We start from the raw sequence: 27,947 nt of genomic DNA, 5'->3' as shown, positions 1-27,947 counted from the left end.
TTAAAGCTTCAAACTCAAACTATCACAGTATGTAAGTTTTACCGGGTCAATTCCAAGTGGATAAGGCCCATTGAAGACTCCAGGAACGGCTGGGTCCAGCTGCAGAACTGCATTCTCACCAATTTCTTTCCTACAACACATCAGGGGCCACATTTAAGACAAAGGAAACATCGTAATAAACAGGAATTATTGACAATGCATGCCTTATCCTGTCATACATATGAAATAAAATGCTGAACAATTAACAGCAGTGAATGAATGAATTAAATAGTATATCCTCTTTGCATCAACCACGAGTTTTACTAAAGCTTCACGAGGCAGAAACATGGTGTAAAAAACACCAGACTTTGACAGTAGAACCACTCCCACCCTCAAACCCAAAGACAGACTGAAAACAAATATGGAGATATGACACTGTTCACGCTGTCATGATTTCTGTAAAGGTAAAGCTGTTGGTCATTACACCTGTCAATCACCCCTTTGATTGACCTGTGATTGGCAGAATTCTCTTCAGCACAGGTGTCAAACATGTGGCCTGGGGGCCAAATCTGGCCCGCCAAAGGTTCCATTCCGGCCCGCAGGATGGAAGTGCAAAAATGAACCTGAACAGTCAAGGTTGTCAAAATCATTTTGGTTCAGGTTTCACATACAAACAAATGTGCTGTCATGTAAAAATAACAACACAATAACCCATAAATAATGACAACTACAAATTTTCTATGTGAAAAATTATGTAGAAAAAAAATAAAGTGAAAAAAATAACACTACACTGTGAAAATATTTACATTTACAAAACTATTCTTTCCCAATAAAATGCAAATATACATAAATAAAAACAAACATGAACAACCCAAAATGTGTAATTTTAACAATATTCTGCCTGTTTCTAAATGTTTTGTGCATTTATGGATCCACTGTGATCTGTAGTTGTGTTAATAAAAGATGTAGTATTGTAGACATTGATCAAATTTTAGTTCCAAACTCCAAAATTTTAACAATATTATGCCTGTTACCAAATGTGTATGTTACATTGTGTGTAATGTACATGTACAAATAATAAGTCGAGGCATATTATTTTAAAATTGCACTAATTTTTCAAATCAAATTTCAGTTTTTACAGGTTATTCACATCTTTTTTTGAAAAATGTAAATATTTTCATAATTTAATTGGTTTTTTTTTTTACTAAAACAAAAAGAAAATTGGATTTGTCATTATTTATAGGTTATTAAGTCATTATTTTACTAGTCTGGCCACCTTGAGATCAAATTGGGCTAAATATGGCCCCTGAACTAAAATGAGTTTAACGCCCCAGCTCTACAGTCTGTCAACTGGAGCTTTCAAGGCTGTAACCCCAGAGCAAAGACGTCAAACTCCTTCTATTTCAGGTTCCAGGTACAGCCCAATATGATCTTAACCAGGCCAGACCAGTAAAATAATAACACAGCCTAGAAATAATGACAACTCCAAACTTTTCTCTATGTTTTAGAGCACAGGTGTCAAACAAAACCGGCCCATCAGTGGGTCCAATGCAGCTCGTGGGATCAATTTGTGAGCTACAAAAACACTTTAGTCATTTTAGTTCAGGTTCCACATTCAATCCAAATCGATCTCAAGTGGGTCGGACCAGTGCAATACTATCACAATAACCTATAAATAACGACAACTCCAGCTGCTTCTCTTTGTTGTAGTGTAAAAAAAAAAAAAAAATTACATGAAAAGTTTTACATTTACAAACTATCTTTTCACTAAAAATTTGAATAGCCTGAAATGTATTAAGACAACTGTAATTTTAGCCATTTCATGCATGAATTATAAGTACTTTAATCAAGATTTTTTCCTGAGTGTTTTTATTCTCCGTTAAGCATGAAAAACAACAATGCAATTAAAACTTTTTTAAGAACTTATTTTTCTTGGAGTTACAAAACTGTCCACTCAGCTGGACATCATGCGTTTAATTTTAGAAGCAAAGAAACATATATTTACTGATATACTGTGTGAAAACTATTAAATAAAAACATTTTTAATGCCACTAAGCTGATGTTTTCTCACATTTTAACATACTCTAATACTAGTTATTATTGACTTCAAGGACATAATATGCAAAAAAACAAACAACTTTTTGTTTTGAAAAAAACAACAACAAAAAACTGTTAATTAAAATCTAATAACAATTAACATTTTTTTACACTCAAACATGTTATTGCAGATCAGGTTTTTAAGAACAGCAAAGTTACAGTAATGGTATAAATTGCAGTGTTTGGGATGATGCTTAGGCATCCATTGTGTTGGCTGATATGGAATTAAAACAAAATCCATGAACATACAAGAGAATACCTTTGAACAGCTGTCCACTGTAGTGTAATGTATGAAAGGGTTAATGTGTATTTTTTAGATCCACTGTGATCTGTACGTTGTAAAGCCCATTTGTAAATGATCAACTGAGGCAGAATATTGTTAAAATTGCACTTTTTTTCTTAGAAAATTTCAGTTTTTTCATGGATGTTTATGTTATTCAGAATTTTTTTAACAATTGTTTGTAGATGTAAATATTTTCATCATGTAGTTTTACTTTTTCTTTTTTTTTTTTTTTTACATTAAAAACAAGAGAAAAGTTTGGAATTGACATTATTTATATATTGGACTGGTCTGGCCCACTTCAGCTCATATTGGGCTGAATGTGGCCCCTGAACTAACATGAGTTTGACACCACTGTTTTAGAGTGAAAAAAAGTCAAATTACACATGAAAACATTTACAAACTATTCATTAAAAAAAGTGATTAACCTGAACAACCACGAATAACCTTAAATTTCTTGAGAAAAATAAGGGCAATTTTAACAATATTATGCCTCCGTTTATCACTTAAACATTTACAGATCACAGTGGATCTACAAATAAACCAAATATTTAGTAACAGGCAGAATATTGGTGAAATTACACTGACTTTCAGGTTGTTCATATTCATTCAAGTCATTCACATTTTTAGTGAAAGGACAGTTTGTAAATGTAAACATTTTTAGAGCATCATCCCAGATGCTACTAGGGCTGTGTATTGGCAAGAACCTGGAGATACAATACAAATCACAATACTAGGATTACAATACGATATATCACGATACTGTTAAAAAGGGCAATTTTTTGTTTGTTTCTTTTTTTTTTTATGATTATTCCTTGAAGAATTGAATTACACCAGAAATATGCACAAATACTAAACACATTATTTGATCACCACAGGATCTAATGTTATATCACAAAATGTTCCTGTGTTCAAACTGAAATTCTGTTTTACAGACATTACAGTTTCAGATCCTGTTCAAATGTTCATATTCTATTAGTTTATAACTAACATCATAACATTATTTTGTGCAATCCCAAAAAAGGAACTAACATTATTTAATAAAAGTGTTAAATAATAAATATAAATAAAAAAAAAAGCAAAAAAAACTAAAATGAACCTCCACAATATCTGCATTTGAATAAAGTACTTTTTAATATCGATACAGTATTGTGAAATGAAATATCGCGATATATTGCAGAACCAATATTTCTAACAGCCCTAGATGCTCCCAGTTCAACTTACGTCCAGTTTGCTCCTTTGGGGCCAAACATGGGCCTGACGCTCCATCCAGAACCGAACATGTTGAGTGACTTGGAGAAACAGTCGTTGTAGATGACGCCTGTGTAGATGGAGAAGATCCCCATCAGGAGGACGATGTAGCGACCGGCAAACACCATGTTGAACATCTACAAAACAATAACAATAATTAGTTGTATTATGTATGAGCATTAGGGTGGTCCTTATTTTTTAAGTCTTGGTTTTTCAGTCTCTGACCCCTTGAAATGAATTCATATCAGGAGAAAATGTGTTTGACAATTTTTGGTGGGATTATCCAAAAGTTTACAGGTAGCTCAAACAGGTTGAAATTTAACCTCCTAAGACCCAGGAAATGTCAGCAAAGGACCAGCTTTTTTGTTTTTTATTAAATAAGTGCCTATATTAGAAACATCATGATGCAACAGTTTTTTCAGATGCAGTTTTTAAAATTTTTATGGAATGTCCTTTGTGGTGGACAGTTTTCTGTTCTTTTTGTTTTGTATTAAGTTGTGAAACTCTTGTCCACAAATGTGGACAGAAAACCCATAGCTGGGTCTGAGGAGGTTAAGGCTGAAGTTTTAGTTATCGGTCCTGAGGCTACGAGAGAGAAATACTTACCAAAACTACAAGCGTATTCTGTTAACCCATCTGAACAAGTAAAAAACCTGGGCGTTATCTTTGACTCTGAGCTTACTTTTATCCCACATATTAGATCCACTGTAAAAACAGGTTTTTATCATCTTGAGAACATAGCCAGAGTCCGTCCAGTTCTCTCTTGAGCCAACCTGGAGATGCTGATGCATGCTTTTATTTCCAGTAGAATACAGGAAATAGAGTACTGTAATGCCTTGCTTTCTGGTCTTCCCAAAGACAGAATTTCACAACTCCAACTTCTTCAGAATTCAGCCGCTCGAGTGCTGACGAAGACCAGAAGGCGGGCTCACATTACAGCAGTTTTAAAATCACTGCATTGGCTCCCCGTGTGTTTCAGAAATGATTTTAAGGTCCTTTTAATAGTTTTTAAATGTCTTAATGGTCTTGCTCCTTCTTATCTTTTAGACTTGCTTTTACCGTATGAACCTCGCACACCCTGAGGTCCTCTGGCACTGGCCTTTTACTTGTTCCAAAAGCTAACACAAAAACTCATGGCGAGGCAGCTTTTCAGCATTATGCTATGGAACAGCCTGCTGGTACTGATTTTTAAACTTATATGTCAAGCACTTTGTGCTACATCCTCAATGTATGAAAAGTGCTATATAAATAAAGATTGACTGAAGGCGTTCATTGCTTTTGGTGAAAAATCAGTAACAGGTTCATGATAGTGCTTTTATGACTTGGGCCCAAGGTTATAATCATTAACGAAAACTAACAAAATGACGAAAACCGATATTAGCTGAAATATTATTGTAATTTTGGGTGTAATGCTCAGTAAAAGGGTTCATTGAGTCATGTTTCCAAGATGAAGCCTTTATTAGTGTAAGCGTCAGTCTGCTGCTGCTGGCTAAAAACTTTTTTTTTTTGTCCCATGAAATTTAGCTTCCCCATTCCCGATGTCCTAGTGCCGCCTCTGGTCAAATGGAACACATTTTAGGGGTCAGAGCCACAACATTCTGAACATTATTTTTTGGTTCTATTTAAGGACCACCATAATGAGTATGAAAAGTTCCACGTGTTTTTGGGTAGAGTGCTGTACCTCATTGTCACTCTTCTGAGCGAGCAGGCGACTCTCTCGGATGACCAGGTACAGGGCAGCACAGGTCATTAACACACCATGACCCATGTCTCCAAATCACAGCAAATAGGAAAGGGAAGGTGATGATGGTGTACGGAGCTGGAGGGGGCAACAAGAACAAATATCCCATCACACACAAAGCACTTCAATCATCAAACACAGAGAAATGTCACCTGCAGCTTACATGTCTGTGAGGATCCTGGGTGTAGTCCAGGCCAGTTTTTACCCCCCTTCCAACACTTGCAGCTCATGCTTATCACCAGGCTTTTTAAGACTTTTTAAGCTTTTTAACCCTTTCATGCATGAATTATGAGAACCTTAGTCAATATTTTCTTTTCTTTTTAGGCATGAAAAAAACAATGCAATTGAATTTTTTTCGACCCTGTTTTTCATGGAGTTACAAACATGTCCACTCAGCTGGACACCATGGGTTTAATATTTTGAAGCAAAGAAACATGTATTTAAAACCCATCATCAGAAAGTGATATACTGTGTGAAAAATATGAAATAAAAACATTTTTAATGCCGCAAATGCCATTTTCTCATATTTTAACATACTCCAATACTAGTTGTTACTCAATTCATGGAGATAATATGCAAAAAAAACCCTTTTTGTTCAAGAAAACTGTTAATTACGGTCTAATAGCCTGGTAATTAGCAATTGATTTTCACTCAAACATCTTACTGCAGATCAGGTTTATTAAGAACAGTAAAGTTACAGTAATGGTATGAATTGCAGTGTATGGGATGGTGCATAAGTGTCCACTGTGTCAGCTGATATGGAACTAAAACAATAAAATTCATGAATGTACAAGAGAACAGGTGTAGAATAGCCGTCCACTGTACTGACCACTATGCACGAAAGGGTTAAACTCTACTAAAGGATTTCATGGCTCCTTTATATCATGTCCCATCTGTTTCCACTGTGATGTTAATTACAGCTGTTTTAATGGTTTTAAAGTAGAAATGTTACAGATTAGTGTTGACCATCTACTGTTACAGAACATGGACAGTGTATAACCTGGGTTGATTTCTCTGTAGTTCCCGATGCCGTAAGCGTCAACAATGTTCTGAAAGCCCGATGTGAACTTGTTGGTTTTGTTGAAGGTGGGTGGAGTCTGTTTAGTCTGCATCCTGTTGAGTATGGATGGAACTGTGGAGCCACTTCTCTCCTGGAAAAAAAAAAAAGAAAACAACACAAATCACCTGTTGGCTTGATACTGTCAATACAGCAGAAGACAAAGCAGCATGGAGATACATGAGAGAAAGGGTTAGGGGTCGGGGATGGGTTAGGATCGAGGTATGGGTGCATGATTTTAGCCAAAAATAAAATCCTGATTTGTCCTCTAAGAATGTGATCCCACCTTCCCACAGGGGACAGAAGACAGTCTGTGGACACTAACAGGAACCATCATCCAGAACAAAGGCTACTCTACTGACTCTTCAGAACAGACATTGGACTGAGTAAAACTAGGGGAGGAACCATTTAGAACATTATCCACTGATAAAATACTCCTGAAATAAAAGATATTCCAGTATCAATACTTGTTCTTCCTTCACTTGTGGCTCACATATAAGTCACAAACAAACTGAACCAAATTCATTCATTTCATCACAAAAACAAACTGTCACAGTAAATGTCAGGAGTATGAATAATTTAGAGGACGACTGTACATGAGAGGAAAATACAGTAGAATCTCTCACTGTTTAATTTTATGATAAACACAAAATCACCAACAATATCCAATCAAATGTGGGGAAAATCCACTGGATTTGGCTCTGTCAATGAATTCATTTACATAAAAATCTGATAAGTGTTAGCGATCAGATACTCGCACTAATCAGAAGTGATGTGTTTACAGTCCCTTCAGGAATGGGATAATCCAGCCTCTGGTTCAGTCTATTATCAGAGTTCTTCAGAGAGCGTACGCACGTAGTGACGGTAGACTCAAACTTCCTGTTATTGTCTTCTGCTGACAACTGGCCTTGTTGTTTCCATTTTCTATGATTTACTTTTTACACGTGCACAGATTTAAAAGAATGAAAGAAATCAGATTAACCCTTTAAGCGCCAATACCGGGACAAGCAACATAACTGAATGAAACAGACAACTTTTTCAAATCTTGATATCAAATTTGAATATTTTTGAAAAAACAATAAATAAATAAACTAAACCCAAAGGGTTAACCTGTTTACATACATGAAGACATGGAAGTATTGAGACAAATCCAGGTGTTAATCTGATTTATTATAATCAGATTACTGCTGTTACTTGATAAAACTGATCAAATTATACTGTTTACATGATCAATAATCAGATACTGATCAGAGTATGGGTGCGGATGGAAACAGACCATTGTATGGTGCTAATAATAATACACAGATGAGAACTAGGGTTAAAGCTCCAGCTCTACACGTCCACAGGAAAAGGAATGTGTTGAATGAAATCTGTCTTGACGTTTTATTAATCCACTATTCAGGTGAAATCATCCCATTATTCAGATGAAATCATCCCATTATTCAGATGAAATCATCCCATTATTCAGATGAAATCATCCCATTATTCAGGTGAAATCATCCCATTATTCAGGTGAAATCATCCCATTATTCAGGTGAAATCATCCCATTATTCAGATGAAATCATCCCATTATTCAGATGAAATCATCCCATTATTCAGGAAATCATCCATTATTCAGGTGAAATCATCCCATTATTCAGGTGAAATCATCCCATTATTCAGGTGAAATCATCCCATTATTCAGGTGAAATCATCCATTATTCAATGAAATCATTCTGTTATTCAGATGAAATCATTCCAGTTACACATTTTTGATTTCAATGTCATTTTCAATAATGACAGATCTAAAGTGAAATCTCAGTATTTAAGATGCATTGATATGAATGAACTCACGGTCCCTCTGCGCAGAGCGAACTGGATGGAGTCCAGGTCTGAGACGGGACACCACACCTCAGCGATCAGACACTTCTGGGTCACGTCGATGTTGCAGAGGTTGAGTGTGTGGTAGATGGCCTTCATCTTCCTCACCTTGATGAACCACACTCGCATGGTCTTGGAGGCAGCCTGTAACACTCTCTGTCTGTGGTCCTCTGTTTGGTTCAACACCTGGAGGTATGGAGGAGCACCATTAGATGATGAACCTGAACCCAGTCTGGACCCTGGAGCTCTGGGGTTGGAGCATCTGAACGCCCTCCGTTAACCCTCCACAGAGCTCCTTCCAACCACCAGAGGAGCTAATGTCCAAATGTTTTTATTCAGTTTGTTTTTAACTCTGTTTTTTTCTTTTTTTTTTGTATTTCATCAAAGCTAAAATGTGTCAGTGTGCATGTTTTACTCACTTCCGAGAAAGGTGTTAGTGCAGTAACTTTTAATTGTTTATAATGTGCTGATTTTTGTGGCAGACTGGAAAGGTCGGATTAATGCGACCTGGCCATTCAGACTGAAGTCGCATTAAAAAATATCAGATATGTATGGGATTTAGGACTGCATATGAAAGTGGTCTGGGTCAGATTTAGGACCACATATGAAAGTGGTCTGGGTCAGATTAGGGCTGTTCAAACTGTCTTTAACAGATCGGATACAGGTCACATATGGACAAAAAATTGGATTTGGGTCACATTTGGCTGCAGTCTGAAAGTAGCCTTAGTCTGTATTAGTGTATTATGGTCTGTATTAGTGTATTATGGTCTGTATTAAGTGTATTATGGTCTGTATTACTGTATTATGGTCTGTATTAGTGTATTATGGTCTGTATTAGTGTATTATGGTCTGTATTACTGTATTATGGTCTGTATTAGTGTATTATGGTCTGTATTAAGTGTATTATGGTCTGTATTAATGTATTATGGTCTGTATTCGTGTATTATGGTCTGTATTCATGTATTAGAGCAGGGCAGAGTAGCAGTCTGAAGCAGAACCAAGGCTTTTTCCAGACTAAATAAGGGCAAACCATTAGGAACTACAACAGTATGAGCCAGGACAAAGGTCTTGGACAGATTCGATGGACACCCTAACCCTAACCCATGGGCACACCCACCTCCACTGTAGGCTTTTGTACAAGTACAGCTTCAACACACATCCTGTTGTGTAATGCTTGGGATTAATGTCTTGTTTTTTTGATTTTCAACAAAAAGCCTTTGAAAGAAATCTGAAATAAAAAACTGTATCACAATTATTAATGTGGTCTATACAATACACCTGATTATTCCAGGGTTAGAGGAAACTCCCTCTCTTTTCACTTTTTGCAGTTGAATAGTGTGTGGTGTGTGTGTGTGTGTGTGTGTGTGTGTGTGTGTGTGTGTGTGTGTGGTGTGTGTGTGCGTGTGTGTGCTTCCTAGATAATTAGATTAGACCTGACTGTCTAATTACAGATACAGATCTGTTAGTGAGACACGTACCATCTGGAGGTCGTCAATGCGGCTGTTGACCCCCGCCAGCATCTCCTTCCTCTCCTGGGGGTTTCAGGACAGGGTAGAGAGAGGCCCGGAACCTGGACAGACCCCCCCCACACCCCACACAGTCAACAAACAATCACACCATTCTGCCTTGATGTCTGCATCATGCACATACCAAGGCTTCTTCTTTCTTTTGTCTTTGGTCTAGACATTTTCATCATCCTGTTACAGATGCTAACAGGGTTGGGCCAAATATTAACATTTTAGAGTGTTTTAGTGTGGAAAACGCAACTTTCAACATCATTTGAGTCATTGATTTGTGTCCCAATAGTAACAACTGCACATATTCTTTCCAAAATAACATCTCACTGGGCTCGGGCAGAAAGGGCAGGAAGGATCTCTTTGACATAAAAAAGGAACATAATTTAATGCAAAACATTACAAATAGTGCTGCAACAACGCATCAATTAAATTGATCCAAGCTGATTCTTAAAAGAGTTGGCAATGAATTCGGCAGTCGATTTGTTGGGTCTTGAACACGTTAGTATTGAGGCATGCCCACATGCTAACTGGATAACCGGAGCTGGTTGAAGATCCTTTATTGTCAGTGTACAGTATACTGTGCATGCACCACACTCTGAAATGTACCTTCTGTTTTTAATGCATCACTAGAACATGCAGGAACACACCACAGACTAGGAGCAGTGGGTTTGCAATAGCAGGTGCCCAGGAAGCAAACAGGTGGTTAAGTGCCGCACTCAAGGGCACATCAGCCAACAACTTTTTTTCTGCCAGTCTTTGAACCGGTGATAAGCTGACTCTCCAGGTGACTCTACAGCCCTCTAGGCCACAGCTGCCCCCAGGCCACGGCTGCCCCCCTCTAGCCATAACAAGTCTAGGTAGCGGGCTAGCGCTTGCTAACCTGGGGCGCCATAAGGGGGGGCATGACAAATTCATGGGGCCAGCATTCCCAGGGGGCCCAGTGGATATAGGTTAGAAGTTGTGAAAATTTCATGTACGCTCTGGAGTAAAAGAGAGGCGTTAAAAGCTGGGAGACGGACGTCCGAAGTTAAGTTTCACGTTTGGTTTCACACCAGTTGCGATAGTTGCAGCACTTATGGAATGTACCCCCATGTATATACCCACCCCCACCCCACCCCCGCGCTCCGACAACAAACTTACAGATACCTTATTTTATGAAGGGCCCACAATGTTTACCTTTCATGGGGCCCACAATGCTACTACACCCAAGCTACTGTGGGAATGTAATCAGTAGTGACTTGTCTGCAGCCTTTATTGCTTTGGGTTAAATGCCAATGTTTGAGAATTGAGTCTTTTGTGTTTATCTGATGAATCAATTAGTATTAAATAATCTACAGATTAATCAATTAGAAAAATCATCATTAGTTGAAGCCCTAATTGTAACTCTATACAGAACTGTGTAATGTGTACATATGAGAGTACATATGAGGGTACAAATGAGGGCACATGGGTACATATGAGGGTACATACGAGGGCACAAGTGTATATATGAGGGTATATGTGTACATATGAGAGTATATATGAGGGTACATGAGTATATATGAGGGCACATGTGTATATATCAGGGTACATATGAGGGTACATGTGTATATATGAGGGTACATGTGTATATATGAGAGTACATGTGTATATGAGGGTACATGTGTACATATGAAGGTACATGTGTGCATATGAGGGTACATGTGTGCATATGAGGGTTTCTTACCCTCATATATACCTAATGCTATACCTCAGTGCAGGTCCAAACCCAGACATTGGTTCATGTGTAAAAAGGTGCAATGCTTGGGTTTAGCCTGTAAAACATGGTGATGAAGTGGAGCTGAGAAGGAAACACTGACCCCTCACAGATCTTTTTCACTCTGTTCTTCAGCTGGTCTCCTTGGAAGAAGATGATGAACACGGATTTGTGCACTTGATCTCCCTGTGAAGAAAAAACAGGCCTTTCTTTATCATTCAGATTAGTGTTACACAGTAGAGCATCGCAGTACCAGTGCACCATCAGACCAGTGTCTGAGTCTAGAAAGACCAGTGGGAATCTACAGTACAAGCCAGCTCCATACTGGGGTCAGAGTTAGGGTTAGCTAACCCTAACCGCTAGTCAGCATCTGTACGAGTAAATTAGAAGAGGTGTTGACAAAGCAGACAGAGGATTTTGATTTAGTTGAAAAAAATCATCCAGACAAATTCAGTTCTGGTGATGCAGTTCCTTTATGGGTCACTACTGTCTGATGTACAGGTGGAGCATTTACATCCTGTCTGTCGGTTACTGGACACACTGTTCATTCAGGTGTTCCTGCTCTTCCTGTTGGGATCTGTGGTCAGGACACACCTGGACGAATCAGTGTGTTCAGTAATGACAGACAGAAATAAAGGATCTGCCTCTTTCTCTTCTCCTCTCCTCTCCTCTTCCTACTCTTTCTCCCCTCTTCTTCCTCCTCACCTTCTTTACTCTTCCTCCTCATCTTCCTTCTCTTCAATTTTGCTCCGACTCCTCCTTTTTCTCCTCCCCTTCTTCCTCCTCCCCTTCTTCCTCTTCCTCCTTTCTCCTCCTCCTCCTCTTCCTCTTCCCCTTCTTCCTCTTCCTCCTCTTTCTCCTCCTCTTCTTCCTCCTCCTCTTTCTCCTTCTCTTCTTCCTCCTCCTCTTCCTCCTCTCCCCTTCCTCCTCTCCTCCTCTTCTCTTGTCTTCTCCTCCTCCTCCATCTCTTCCTCATCCTCCCTTCTTCCCCCTTCTCCTCTTCCTCTATCTCTTCGTCCTCCTCCTCCATCTTTCCTCATCTCCTCTTCTTCCCCTCTCCTCTTCCTCTTCTCTCCCTCCTCCTCCATCTCTTCCTCCCCTCCTCTTCCTCCTCCTCTTTCTCCTCCTCTTCTTCCTCCTCCATTCCTCCTCCTCTTCTTCCTCCTTTCCTCTTCCTCCTTTCTCCTTCTCTTCTTCCTCCTCCTCTTTCTCCTCCTTTTCCTCCTCCTCCTCCACCATCTTCCTCACACACAGATCATCTCATCTTTAAGGTCAATAAGTTAATAAAACCAGTTTATTTCTTCTGCTTCTTCTCTTTTATTGTGTATTCCTACTTATTTTTTTTGTCCAACTACACTTTTTCTGTTTTAAAAACCCTTAAACAGGATTGCTAGGTGGTTTTGGGGCTGAAAAAATTAATTATATTTCAGTTAATTTCAATAGGGAAAATTAATTTGTAAAACAAGTAGATCACAAAACGACCTCGGACATGGAACAAATTAAACTTGCACTGCCAGGTTGTCCCGTATATGTAAATGAGCTTTGACTGAATTATGTCCTGATGACGCAGATTTGTGACAGTGGTGTGTATGTGTGCACTCATCTACCGTGGTGGGGTCTTCTAGAGGGTCTTCAATCTCAGCCTTCCTCAAGAAGACATTCCCCCGACACACCCTCCACAGCATCCTTTCAAAGGTGGGGATCCTCTCCCTGCTGATCACACCGGCCACAAATCTGCACAGAGCACAGCCTTCAGCCACGGACACATGGAACAGCCAGCCAACGACCATTTTTACAGAGAAACCCAGTGAGCACACGAACCCAGCACCAGAACTCAACTGGGTCATTCATCACATACTGGACGCAGGGTTAGGGTTAGTGGGTTAGAGTTAGTGGGTTAGGGTTAGAGTTAGGGGTTAGAGTTAGGGTTAGTGGGTTAGGGTTAGAGTTAGTGGGTTAGAGTTAGGGTTAGTGGGTTAGGGTTAGAGTCAGTGGTTAGAGTTAGGGTTAGTGGGTTAGGGTTAGAGTTAGTGGGTTAGGGTTAGTGGGTTAGAGTTAGGGTTAGTGGGTTAGGGTTAGGTTAGGGTTAGTGGGTTAGAGTTAGGGTTAGTGGGTTAGAGTTAGGGTTAGTGGGTTAGGGTTAGGTTAGGGTTAGTGGGTTAGAGTTAGGGTTAGTGGGTTAGAGTTAGGGTTAGTGGATTAGAGTTAGTGGGTTAGGGTTAGGGGGTTAGGTTAGGGTTAGTGGGTTAGGGTTAGGGGGTTAGAGTTAGGGTTAGTGGATTAGAGTTAGTGGGTTAGGGTTAGGGTTAGTGGGTTAGGGTTAGGGGGTTAGAGTTAGGGTTAGTGGGTTAGGGGGTTAGAGTTAGGGTTAGTGGGTTAGGGTTAGGGGGTTAGAGTTAGGGTTAGTGGGTTAGGGGGTTAGAGTTAGGGTTAGTGGGTTAGAGGGTTAGGGTTAGTGGATTAGAGTTAGTGGGTTAGGGTTAGGGTTAGGGTTAGCGGGTTAGAGTTAGGGTTAGTGGATTAGGGTTAGGGGGTTAGAGTTAGGGTTAGTGGGTAAGGGTTCGGTTAGGGTTTGAGGGTTAGAGTTAGGGTTAATGGGTTAGGGTTAAAGTTAGGGTTAGTGGGTTAGAGTTAGAGTTAGGGTTAGTGGGTTAGGGTTAGAGTTAGGGTTAGGGTTAGTGGGTTAGAGTTAGGGTTAGTGGGTTAGGGTTAGGGTTAGTGGGTTAGAGTTAGGGTTAGTGGGTTAGGGTTAGGGTTAGTGGGTTAGAGTTAGGGTTAGGGATTAGAGTTAGTGGGTTAGGGTTAGGGGGTTAGAGTTAGGGTTAGTGGGTTAGGGTTAGGGGGTTAGAGTTAGGGTTAGTGGATTAGAGTTAGTGGGTTAGGGTTAGTGGGTTAGGGTTAGGGGGTTAGAGTTAGGGTTAGTGGGTTAGGGGGTTAGAGTTAGGGTTAGTGGGTTAGGGTTAGGGGGTTAGAGTTAGGGTTAGTGGGTTAGGGGGTTAGAGTTAGGGTTAGTGGGTTAGAGGGTTAGGGTTAGTGGATTAGAGTTAGTGGGTTAGGGTTAGCGGGTTAGAGTTAGGGTTAGTGGGTTAGGGTTAGGGGGTTAGAGTTAGGGTTAGTGGGTAAGGGTTCGGTTAGGGTTTGAGGGTTAGAGTTAGGGTTAATGGGTTAGGGTTAAAGTTAGGGTTAGTGGGTTAGAGTTAGAGTTAGGGTTAGTGGGTTAGGGTTAGAGTTAGGGTTAGGGTTAGTGGGTTAGAGTTAGGGTTAGTGGGTTAGGGTTAGGTTATGGTTAGCTCCAATGACTACCGAGCCAATGACTACTGAGGGTTAGTAGGTTAGAGTTAGGGTTAGTGGGTTAGAGTTAGTGGGTTAGGGTTAGGTTAGTGGGTTAGAGTTAGGGTTAGTAGGTTAGAGTTAGTGGGTTAGAGTTAGTGGGTTAGGGTTAGGGTTAGTGGGTTAGAGTTAGTGGGTTAGGGTTAGGGTTAGGGTTAGTGGGTTAGGGTTAGAATTAGGGTCAGTGGGTTAGTGGGTTAGAGTTAGTGGGTTAGAGTTAGGGTTAGTGGGTTAGGGTTAGTGTTAGGGTTAGAGTTAGGGTTAGGGGCCTGCACATTTAACATTTTTCAGTGTAAATCCTGTATCTTCCTGTATGTAATTCACTGATCCTGTAGATGTTCATTAAAACTCAAGAGTAAATTCAAAGGTTATTATATTAAAACAGTGTGTTTTTCAGTCCAGTCTGTCATGAACTGAACATAAACCCAGTGTGTCCATCCACTGTCATTGATCCAACTCCATGGGTGTTACTGGGTAATCAATGTTGTAGAAGATGATGGTGTTTCCACGGTAACTACGGAGCCTCTGAACGTCCAAATGGGTCATATCTGATGACCATGAAACGATGAAGAACTGTATTTTACACCAATTATTGACATGGATTGATAGAATTAGTGGATCAACAGGTATTTAAAGTATGTAGGTTCTTGCAGGTTAAGACAAGAAGTGGCATTTTCATCTACATTCATCTATACTTCGCTCATTTTTACATGTATAATCAATTAAGTCAATTAAGAACATGTTTTAATGTTGAAGACCAGACACTAAAATCCAAAGGGCTCAGCAGTCAGTGGAGCTTGTGTTATGGTTCAACAGGTTTAGGGTTAGTACTGGTTAGGGTTAGCATTGGTTAGGGTTAGGGTTAGGGTTAGTACTGGTTAGGGTAAGTATAGGTTAGGGTTAGTACTGGTTAGGCTAAGTATAGGTTAGGGTTAGTACTGGTTAGGGTTAGTATTGGTTAGGGTTAGTACTGGTTAGGGTTAAGTATTGGTTAAGGTTAATATTGCTTAGGGTTAAATATGGTTAGGGTTAGTACTGTTTAGGGTTAGTATTAGTTAGGGTTAGTGTTGGTTAAGGTTAGTACTGGTTAGGGTTAGTATTAGTTAGTGTTAGTATTGTTAGGGTTAAATACTGGTTAGGGTTAGTACTGGTTAAGCTTAGTACTGGTTAGGGTTGGTATTGTTAGGGTTAGGGTTAAGTACTGGTTAGGGTTAGTATGATTAAGGTTAGTACTGGTTAGGGTTAGTACTGGTTAAGGTCAGTGCTGGTTAGGGTTAGTACTGGTTAAGGTTAGTATTGGTTAGGATTAAGTGTTGGTTAGGGTTAGTATTCGTTAAGGTTAGTACTGGTTAACATTAGTACTGGTTAGGGTTAAGTATTGTTAGGGTTGAGGATTGGTTAATGTTAGGGTTAGTATTAAGTATTGGTTAGGGTTAGGGTTAAGTATTGGTTAGGGTTAAGGTTAGTATTGGTTAAGGTTACGGTTAAGTATTGGTTAGGGCTAGGGTTAAGTATTGGTTAGAGTTAAAGTTAGTATTGGTTAAGGTTACGGTTAGGGTTAAGTATTGGTTAGGGCTAGGGTTAAGTATGAAGTCTTTTTTACCCCAGTCGGAGTGGAGCGCCACGCCCCCCCTCGCTGCCCTCCATCAGGGCGGAGGATTCCTCCAGCAGGTTGGGATCCTCCATCTGTCAAAGCCACCACAGACACTGGACTTAGCTTTGTTCTGTCAACACATGAAGGAGGATGAGCACAGACACAGAATAATCCAGGTACTAACCTCATCGAAGAACTGCTGCGTTCGGCGGAGGATGTGTTTGAGCTCCGTCAGCTCCAGGAAGTTCTTCTTCAGGGCTTCCTGGTTGGTGTTGATCTCTTTCAGCTCATTCTCCAGCTTCTCGAAGGTCGCCTGCCCATCACCAACAACCAATCACAGCTGAACATTAGTATGGACTATGAGGCAGCGTTTCCAACTCTTCAGTAGTGAAAGTATTTATTCTTCATCCTAGATAGGGCTGCACGATACTGGAAAAAACTGATGTGACGATTTTTTTAAACCCTGCGATGTATGTGATATGAAAAAAATACTCAGGAGGATGTAATAACTGTGTGGCGCCGACGAAAATGGTGTTGTGGAAAAAATACTCTGCTCATTCGTCCTCAGAATAAGAAAAGGTCATTAGATGATCAGTGTCTTTCTGTGTGTTTTAATTGGAGCTCCAACAAGGTACAGATCATACAGAGGTGAAAGCTGTCTGCAGGAGCGTACAAAGATTACAGTCAGTCATTGTCTCTTATATGAAAACTAATTTTAAAAAAAAGTCTGTGCCAGGTCGGAATGTCTGGGAGTACAGGAAGAGATAAAGTTGTTGTGATAAACGTCTGTGAGAAAGCACCTCTTCTCAAACCCAGGTGTCCATGTGTCCTTGACCATCCGACTAAACACAAAGTACAACACAACCATTTGTCTAATAAGAATAAAACCCCAGTCTCATACAATACAGAGTTCAAACAATCTTATAAGTAATATGGAATATATGTAAACTTGCTATTACAATGGTCAAACAAATTAGTTGTGTATCCTCTTGTAACCCTTGTGTCGACAGGTGTAAGGCACTGTCGACACCGAACACGTTTCAGTTTCATCCTTCTTACCACTGAAATAATTCTACATAACAGACGTTGCTTATCTTTTTGGCACCAAGACTTTGTTTTCAATGATTTTCTCGTTCGTTGCTCATTTTTCAACGTTGCAGTGTTGCCTGTGGAATTGATCTGTTGGTGTAGCGGTGTGTCACATACGCGCGTGAATGGGCCAGGGGGGGGGTCGACCAGTCTCCGTCTGACCTTTAATATTATGCATATGTATATATACTAGTGCTGGGCAGCGATTAAAATTTTGAATTGCAATTGATCATAGGGATTTCTGCAATTAATCATGATTAATCGCATAGCTATATTGGGGGGGGCGGTTGCCAGCATCAACAGCATGTATTGCCCTTAAGTGATATTTCAGACTCGAAGTACTCCAGTGATAAAAAAATAATTCCACATTGCAGTGTGTACAAACAACTTTGTCCTTCTCAACCCCACCATCTGAAGACATTTAAAATGAAAATATCCATGGAAAAGACCGGCACTTTTCTCCATGTTTATGTCCCCACCGGTTTATTTCTGCTTGTGAGTAATTGACAGGAGTCTTAAGCCCACTAATCAGTACTAATACTAATAAGCCCAATAATATGTGATGTTCAGTTGTTCAAAGCAAGCAAAGGGGGCCCTCTAGTGGTCAGAATAAGTTGCAGTAATGTATGTTTTGTCCTTGCGGTGTTCCCGTAGCCAGTTCGGACATAAGAAGGAACTAACAGACACGTTTCTTTCACTCTGTTTGTATGGCCCCAAAAACGTTTGCCTGTGAGTATTTTATGTTCAGTTGTTGTAAGAATTCATTCATTCATTCATTTTCTGAACCCACTTTATCCTCACTAGGGTCACGGGGGTCACTTGGAGCCTATCCCAGCTACATAGGGGCGACAGCGGGGTACACCCTGGACAAGTCGCCAGTTCATTGCAGGGCTGAACATATAGAGACAAACAATCACTCTCACATTCACACCTATGGGCAATTTAGATTAACCAATTAACCTATTAGTGCATGTCTTTGAATGGTGGGAGGAAGCCGGAGTACCCGGAGAGAATCCACACAGACACGGGGGAGAACATGCAAACTCCACACAGAAAGGGCCCACTCCCCATCGACTGGTGTTGGAATCGAACCCAGGACCTTCTTGCTGTGAGGCATGAGTGCTAACCACTGCACCACCGTGTCGCCCCTATGTCTTATGTCCTCTTGTAAGAATGAATAGTATAAAATATCTCTGATGTGAACCTTTGTTGCTGGATAAAAAGACGTAAATCTTAAATTAATCTGTAAATGCTAATTGTTATCATGTCTATGGATTTCCCTTTCAAGTTAGCATCGAGCTAGCGATCTTCTTCCCATTCATTTAAATGTATAATGCCATGTAAATGCACTAAGGCAATGAACAGAACTGAGACATATTTTGTGTTTATGTTGCAGTTTTACAGTGAGGCTCAGGTAAAAGATTTGGACAGAAGTTTTGGGTGTCCAGCTTTTCTTGGGAAACCTGTTGTCTATCTGCCAAGCTAATCGCTACACGTACACAAGCAGGGGCAGAAGAATAGGAGTTAGAATAAAACAGCATTAACGTGAGATAAAAAAATTGTCAGCGTTATTTAATGAATGCGTTAATGCGGTAATAACAGGTTAACTTGCCCAGCCCTAATATATACTATATAATACTATGGGGGTACGGGGCGGTACAGACCATGCCGCCCGCAGAAGTGAAGATGAAACATTCATTTCTCTTTTTCCTCCTGAAGCTTCGCAAACTTTCATTTGAGGGGGCAGGACGTGGCGTTGCGTCAGCGGAAATTCTGCGTTGTTACCAGCGACCCACTCCATGTGCAGGGGCGTGGTCTGCTTCAGCAAACTGATAAAGAATGAATGTGATTGGTGGATGGCTGTGTGCAGTGTGTCATGTCGGCTATTGGACTTTGTCTGTCTTGTCTGTTTTGTTTGTCATTTCCTGTTTTATTTTGTTAAGTTTCCCTCATGTGTCTTGTCTGTTGTCTTTACTTCCTCTCCCTGATCGTGTTCACCTTTTCCCTGATTACCTGACTCCTCCCTGATTATCTCCACCTGTGTCCAGTTGTCTTCCCGCCCTCTTGTGTATTTAAACCCTCAGTCTTCCCCTGTTTAGTTGCCAGTTTGTGCTCTACAACTTGTTTGTGTTCACTTACCAGCGTTTTTTGGATCCTGTTCGTTTGTCTGCTGTGTTTGACCTGTTTTCGTCCACCGATTCAGCCTGTTCCTATCTTGCCTGCTCGTTTTTGACCTGGTTCGTTACCCGACTCTGTCTCTGCCTGCTCCCTTTAAACACCTCAGCCTCCACCGATCACCTGTGCTTCGACCTTCGCCTGGAATACTACCGTGAGTTAGCCTGTCCCCATGTACCGTTGCTTGTATGACTGTCTTTCCGTGTATGACCTGGCTTGTTTATTGACCACCCTCTGTCTGTCCCTAGTGGGGATTCCGTTGGGGTTTTCCCGGCTCGACCAAGTCGGTCGCCTGTTGTTTCCACCCGCAGCCCAGACGTTTATCCCTGGAACCGGAGGCTCCACAGAAATTATATATTCTCTGTGTTGTACCATTTTCCTTGTGAAAGTGTTTAATAAAAACACTAAACCTTATTGGTTACTTGTGGTCTTGCTTTTGGGTTCAGCCTTTGTACTTAGCCTTTTACACAGTGTGTGTGAGGTACCCAGGTTGAAATTAGATGAGAACATGTTGAGTTCATTTGCCTCCTACATCGCGATGTGACTATTGCGCACACATACTGTACTGTAAATAGTATTGGTTTCCACATATGAATAAATGAATACAAATAAGTGAGAGGATGAGGAAGATTTGAATGTTCAGATCAGGACTATGAGGACCCTTCAACAGGAAGTCCAGACTGACTCTTTGTATGTGAGATATGAACTACAGAAAAGCATTTGACCTCTGACCTCAAGGTCGATCATGTCTCTTGGAAAAGGAACCTCCGGGTTTTCTCCGGTGTCCACCGTAGGAATGCTGGCCTTCTTGATCTCTTTCTCCACAAATCCTGTTGAGCAGAACCACCCATGACTCACCAAAGTAACATCACAACACACATTTTTCAAAATGGCCTCACTGGCATGGTTTTATGTGTGGAGTTCAACCCTTGAACCCTCCGGTATCTGGCCCATAGAGCTCCTTCCTAATCACACAAAGCTAAACCAGAGCTAAACTGGTCCAGGTGAACCCAGAAGAACTGCCAAGAAGAACTATGAGCTGGGCCAATGAGAACCTACACAGACAATCCCACAGAGCACTCCATCTGCACACTGCTCTGCTAATATCAGAATGTCCCAATATGTCAACTTTTATACACTTTTTTGTATTTCATCAACTTTAGCTGTGAACACAAATACCAAACACTCAACACTTGTTATATTTTTAACCCTTTAAATGTTTATAATGTTTCCAATATTCTACATAATAACTGGATTAGTTATGTTCTGATTTTTGCAGCCTGACATATGTCAATCATTAACAGTGTTAGAGTTAACCCTAACCCTAACTTTAACCCTAACACTGGTTAATATGCATTATTATTTTTTGTTCTAGGTCAAATATTAAATAACAAAATATGTCTGTGTGCATTTTCTCCTCACTTCAGAAACAGGTGCTAGTGCAGACGGACCAAAAGTCCAGAGCATTTGGGCGTTTTATTAATTAGCATAAATATCCAGTTTTCATTGTTATCCACAGAAAAAAACTCAAGCGTATGTATCGGCGTAAGCACAGTTTGAATATCCGTCACTGTTCGTGCAATCGGAAAAGTTCCAGATCCCACTGGAATAAAAGACTTTGGTCTTTCCAGTGACATATAGGACATGAGGACAGTGAAAGGCACTGACCCACAGCAGCCAGTGGATGTGGACGGACCTGTCCACAGACACACTAGAGCAGGGGTGGCAAACATACGGCCCACGGGTCAAAACAAGTCCACCAAGGGTTCCAATCTGGAACCCTTATTGGAACCGTTATTAAGAGTCAAAGGCGTCAAACTGGTTTTAGTTCAGGTTCCACATACAGACCAATATGATCCACAGTTAAATAATAATATAACAACCAATAAATAATGACTCCAAAGGTTCTTCTCGGTTTAATGTGAAAAAAAATTATATTATGCCAATAAATAATGCAAAAAAAAACAAAACACAAAATTATGAAAATAATTACATTAACAAACTCTCCTTAAATGTGAATAACCTGAAATGTCTGAAGAAAATGTAGTGCAATCTGACCAATATTCTGTTATTAAATGTTTTATGCCTTTGTACATCTGATCTGTAATAAACATGATGAAATAATAGGTTGCCTTATTCAGTAAAAAACAAATCAAAATTCAGTTCTGTTTTTTTTTGTTTTTGTCTGTTACTCCACCATGTTATTCCACCTACGGCGGAGCTCAGTGTCCTCATTTTTGTAAATCTAAATATGGTCACTCTATGTGTAGTAATTTTCACTGTTTACAATGGGCTGATATTAGTGGCTGGGCCAGAATCTTAAAAATCATGTAAAAATGAATAAATTCTGAATTTTGACCTAAAACAAACTGTGTAAAATAATTTGACCTTTAATACATGAAGTGCAACGTGTAGGGCTGGGTAAAAAACTCATTTGATCGATCTAAGATACATTTCGTTTTAATTTTGTGTAATCGATTAATAGTGGATGAGATCTTTCAGAGCAGGACCACGAGTATCTGGCCTGGGTACTGCCGATGCGGAAGTGCAGCTGGCTCCGTCTTGCGAGCCCCTGGGGAAGACGGGGTGTGTCACTCTCACTCGTGACAGTTCCGGTGTGGGAGGGACATGGAGGGAGGGTGGAGAAAACCCCTTCGTGGGATGTCTTCCAGGCCGGTGTGAAGGAACTGGCCACCAGGAGCCTCTCCAAGGCGGGTCGCAGAGGCTGGTCATTCAGGACCGCTGCCCCCCCCCCCCCCCCCCCCCCCCCCCCCCCCCCCCCCCACAAACACACACACACCCCGACCAGTCCAAAAATGAATAAATTCTGAATTTTGACCTAAAACAAATTGTGTAAAATTATTTGACCTTTAATAACATGAAGTGCAATGTGTAGGGCTGGGTAAAAAAATCCATTTGATTGATCTTAGATCTATTTCGTTTAATTTTGCGCAATTGATTAATAGTGGATGAGATCAATTTTTCAGAGCAGGACCGCGAGTATCCGACCCGGGTACCACTGACGCGGAAGCACAGCCGGCTCCACCTTGCGAGCCCCTGGGGAAGACGGGGTGTGTTGATCTCGCTCGCGACAGTTCCGTCAAGGGTGGGACGCAGAGGGAGGGTGGAGAAAACCCCGCTGCGGGAGGTCCTCCAGGCCGGTGTGAAGGAACTGGCCGTCCAGAGCATCTCCAAGGTGAGTCACAGAAGCCGGTCATTCTAGGAATACTAACTTGGACCCACACATGAGTCAGAGGAACAGGACCACTACCCCCCGCCCCAAACCAGTCTGTTCTGAGCCACTGTAGAACCCTGGTAATGTTTCTGACCTGTTCATTATTTCACAGCTGTTTCATCTTTTTTCTACTGAAATATCATATTTATTTCCTTTCTAATATCAGTATTGATACCAGTACTGATGTGTCAAATGGCTGCAGTAGTCAGTCAGGTTAAAGCTCAAAATTGTATTTTGGTATTACTAAATGAATCTGAATCAATCAGATAATAGTGAATCAAATCGATATTGGATCGAATTGAATCGCACCGCGACTTATCGATTCAGAACCTTATGAATAAAAATAGAATTGATTATGGAAATTGGCCATGATCCCCAGCCCTAGCAACGTATGCATAATATGCTCACCCAGATACCAGAGGGTAATCCATGCAGACATATTTATTATAATGTGGTTTAAACCAACACACGCTGTATGTGTGGGATTACTTACGTAACTTCCGATCCATCTCCTCACACCTTCTGACTTCATTCACAAACTTTCGCTGAAACACGTTGACATCTGGATTCAGCTGTAAATGAAAAAGAAAAAAAAAAACACATCAATTATGGCAACTGGGGTTAGGGTTAGGGTTAGGGTTCATCATGGGGAAATGTCAGTGTTAACAGCAGCAACACACAAAGAATGAAGTGCATAAAAACAGGCAAAAACGTTTAAAAGTAAAATATTAAATATAAAAGAGAATGTTCTCTTTCTGTGTCTTGTTCTGTCCATATTATCTACATATTGACATATTTGGAGTGTAGTTGCACTTGAGGTTTGTGTTGATATGACCCAGTTTAAAGCCAGGGAACATTATGGTGGTATGAGGCTGGTACTCACGTCTCTGAACTGGACCATTCCCAGTTCTCCCAGTTCACTGACACAGCAGTAAGCCGCCTCTGACTGGAGGAACAGCTGGGCCAGCGTCATCTCCTCACTCCTGAACAGTTCCCCCATGGTTGACACCACCCTGTAGCCCCCCTACACCAGTCTGAGAACACAGACACAAGGAGGGTTTACCAACCATCAGATCAGGACAAGTTCAGTTAACTATCATATCACTACAAGTTAAATTAAGTTAAAGGAGTCGTATGTACACTGTAAAAATAATAACTAGTAATTGTTGATTTCATTAAAGTTTTCAAATTAAACTGACTCAGAAATAAAGCTTTCCATTTACAACCCACAAAAATTTGTCTGCCCAGCAAATTTCTCTCATTGTTGTCCTAACTAAGATTTTCTAAACAGCACAACAAAGATTATGAACTTCTGAGTAGATTTTTTTGAGTGAAGTTGGGAACCAGTGGGAAACCCCACAGATGACTGACGTGTGCATGCACACATGATCTGAACAAGTTTGAACTAGACCAGGGGTCACCAACCCTGGTCCCTGAGAGCCACTATCCTGCATGTTTTAGATGGAGCCCTCTTCCAACACACCTGATTCAAATGATAATCCTATCATCAAGCTCTGCAGAAGCCTGATAAGGACTGTCAGGTGTGGTGGAAGAGGGAAACATGGTTTTTACAGTGTGCTGAAACTGTACCAGTCTAAGAAGGGAGCTCTTGGCACAAAATAAATAAGATTTCAGATAACATTCAGTTGTGCTTTGTTTTATTCAATATCTATTTATTGAGCATTTTTCAAATATAATTACAGCAACATACATTTTCTTTTATTTATATACACTGCAAAACATTACAACCCCATTTAGTTCTGTCCACTTATTTTTGCTCTTCAACTCAAAGAGCTGGTCAGTTAGACCAGGCAGAGGGGGGTCATGGCGACAGTCTTACCCATTCCCCTCTGTCATTGCACCTGCTTAGACCGTCATACAGCAATCATGCCACACAGGTGTGCCAAAGCCTCTTCCACTAATGGGGTCAAAGGTCCCAACACCCAGAACACCTGTTCCTGGAGAGACCATCTTCAAACACCCCGAGTCAGAGAGGCTTTGCTCAGACTAGTGTGGAAATCCCAACTCCTCCCAAAGATTTGGCTTTTCCTAAAGCAGGGCTATTCAAATCCAGTCCTTGAGGGCTGGTATCCTGTATTTTTTAGAGGTTTCCCTCATTCAGCACACATGGAAGAGGGAAACCTCTAAAACATGCAGGATTCCAGCCCTCAAGGACTGGATTTGCCTAGCTCTGTCCTAAAGGAAGGCCTACCTCTCATCTGTAATAATGGTATGTTCCTTTGACAAAAGAAAGCAAGGTTTTTTCAATGGATAATGTAATGTTGTGAGTTGTTTTAACTTGAAACTTGATGTTTTTATATAGCAGAAATGTGTGTTTGTTTAACTAGCTAAGTCAAGTTTTTTTATACTGATAACATAAAATAAATATTTGTTTTAACTCACAGTTTAAGTTGTAACAAAGAGTGATTAATAGTTGAATCAACTTTCATAACTTAGAAAAGAAAGTTAGAACAATGAGAACATCGTAGTGAAGAAAACTCAAAAATCTCTTGCATCACATTGCCTTGATATTTTACATTTTCTCAACTTTTTCTTTTTTACAGTGTAGGTACTGCAATCACATTCCAAATACTGTAGAGCGTTTCTTCAGTTTTCTGTGTTTTGATATAAAAACCTTTGAATTTACACTGAGCTTGTATGAACATCTGCATTATTACTAAATTAGATATAGAAAAAAAACCCTGATTTTCACAGAAAAATGCAAAAATACAGAGAATAATATAATAATAAATGGTGATAAATCACTTGACAAAGGTTAAATGTAGAGGAAAATTTCATTTGTGAACTGACATAAAGGAGCCCTGGGTCCTTATGGGTTAAATCTATTTGTGTCTATTTATGAGTTATATATCAAAGGGCCTTCCAGGATCAATTAAGGACAAATTTGATCAAATACATAATTCTGCAGGTTTGTTTTGTTGTTGTTTGCTGTGACCACCTAATGCTATGAGAAGAATGACGTAAATGTGCAAACACGGACCGCAAAGATATTAATGTTGAAGATTACCAAGGAAGGTTTTTATTTCGAATAAGGTGAGAGAGGTATCTTTAAAACTGTTACACAGGTGTTATCCAGTTAATTCAGCTTTGGTTAAGTATAAGATCACTGTCGACCCTCTTTGCTCATTTTGTCATAATGTGGATGAAACATGAACTCATTTGTTTCGGGAATGGGCCTTCTGTCAAATTTTTTGGTGTGATATCAGTCTTTTTTTAAATAGAAAGCTGGATATTTCTTTTAACTTCAAAACTGAAGATATTTTATTCGGTTTCTTTATTACTGATCTGCCTGCTCAGAAATTGTTTATTCTAAATCTCATTTCCTTATTAGCTAAATTTCATGGACATGCCAGCAAATTTGCCAATCAGAAACCCAGCTTTGTGGTCTTTAAATCTTACTTAAAATCCTACCTAGACACACTTAACTTTTGCACTAACCCTAAAGCTGTGAAGACTAAAAAGTCTTATGTGATGAATTTAAGTTGTTATTTATTTATTTATTATTTTTATTTATATTTATTCTATTACTATTATTGTTTTTTCTCTTCTTGTTTATTCCTTTACTTTTATTTATTTAATTTACTTATCTATCTATCAGTGGCGGCACCAGGATTTTAAAAGTGGGGGGGCAACTGGAGGGCAAAGAAAATGTTGGGGGGGCGGACCAAAAAATTGCACGTATAGCAAAATTAGCGCTTTAGTGGCTGCAATATATATATATATATACATACATATATATATATATATATATATATATATATATATATATATAAAACTAATCAAACAAAACGTATGTATACAATGGCTTCCACTAAAAGCACACGTATATAATCACTGACAACATCTGTAGACTTAGGTACACTAACTTGTATTATAAGTGTATCAAAATGTGTTATGTACACTTTCATTGACAAATTTTTCATATTTCTTCGTTGCCTGAATTTCCCCAAAGATTTGCCAAAATCTGGGTGGGGGGGCAAAGGTTGTAACTGGGGGGGCATTTGCCCCCCCACGCCCCCCCTTGGTGCCGCCACTGCTATCTATGTATTTATATTTAATTTCTTCCTGCCTCACCTCGAGCATTATGTTTTCTCTATGTTCTGCTCCATGCCATGTTCTGTTCTATGTGTATATGGTATTATGTAAATAAAGTATGAGGGAAAAAAAAAAAAAGATCTGGAGATGATCTGACCACGTGATTCCAGAAAAAAAAAAAAAGATATTAATGTTGAAGATAATCTCGCGGATAAATAGACTTAGACCCCACACACACACACACACACACACACACACACACACACACACACACTCTCTCTCTCCCATCCTCTGGGTGGGGGTGGTTCCATCCTGTCTGTCCTCTGCCTCCCACTGTCAAGGGCGCCATGATCCATCTGCGGCCTAAACCATCAGCTGAGCATCACATCCGGGCCGGACCCAGACCCGGACCCAGACCCGCCAGCATCAGCACCAACACGCGCTGTTTTCCATCAAACACCGCCTTCTGCTCCTCCCGTTAACAATATGAACTGGTCGGTTAATCGACGGACAAATCTGCACTGACGTTCTTTAATATGTGTCGGTTCACGCGACAACCAAACACAAATATGACACAAAGGACACAATAAAGGACACAGTAAAGGACACTATAAAGGACACTATAAAGGATATAAGTGACAACATTAGAACAGACGGTTAGAACACAAGCAGCTAAATGACATTTTCCTCCTGATAATAAACACCACGAACATAATAAAGGTTAAATAATTCACATGGTTTTAACGACAAAACATCCGGGAATGAAACGCGTTGAAGACCGAGTGCATTTGATTAAATCTGGTGAATAATTGTAGCCGAACTCACCGTTTGTCAGAGATGCTGGATGCGGAGATTAAGGACCAGATGCGTCAAGTTACACAAACTAAAGATGAGATGGAGCCGGAAGCGGAAGTCGTTAAAAATAAAAGCACGACAATAAAAGTAAATGA

At 40.1% G+C, this 27,947-nt stretch overlaps 1 pseudogene; it reads right to left on the bottom strand.

Moving 5' to 3' along the window:
- On the bottom strand, positions 1-27,890 carry LOC115439454 (V-type proton ATPase 116 kDa subunit a-like; annotated as a pseudogene).
- Positions 27,891-27,947: the final 57 nt, after the last annotated feature.

Source organism: Sphaeramia orbicularis, chromosome 19 (genome assembly GCF_902148855.1).
Source record: "Sphaeramia orbicularis chromosome 19, fSphaOr1.1, whole genome shotgun sequence".
NCBI lineage: Eukaryota > Metazoa > Chordata > Actinopteri > Kurtiformes > Apogonidae > Sphaeramia > Sphaeramia orbicularis.
This window is presented reverse-complemented; position numbering and strand designations above follow the sequence as displayed.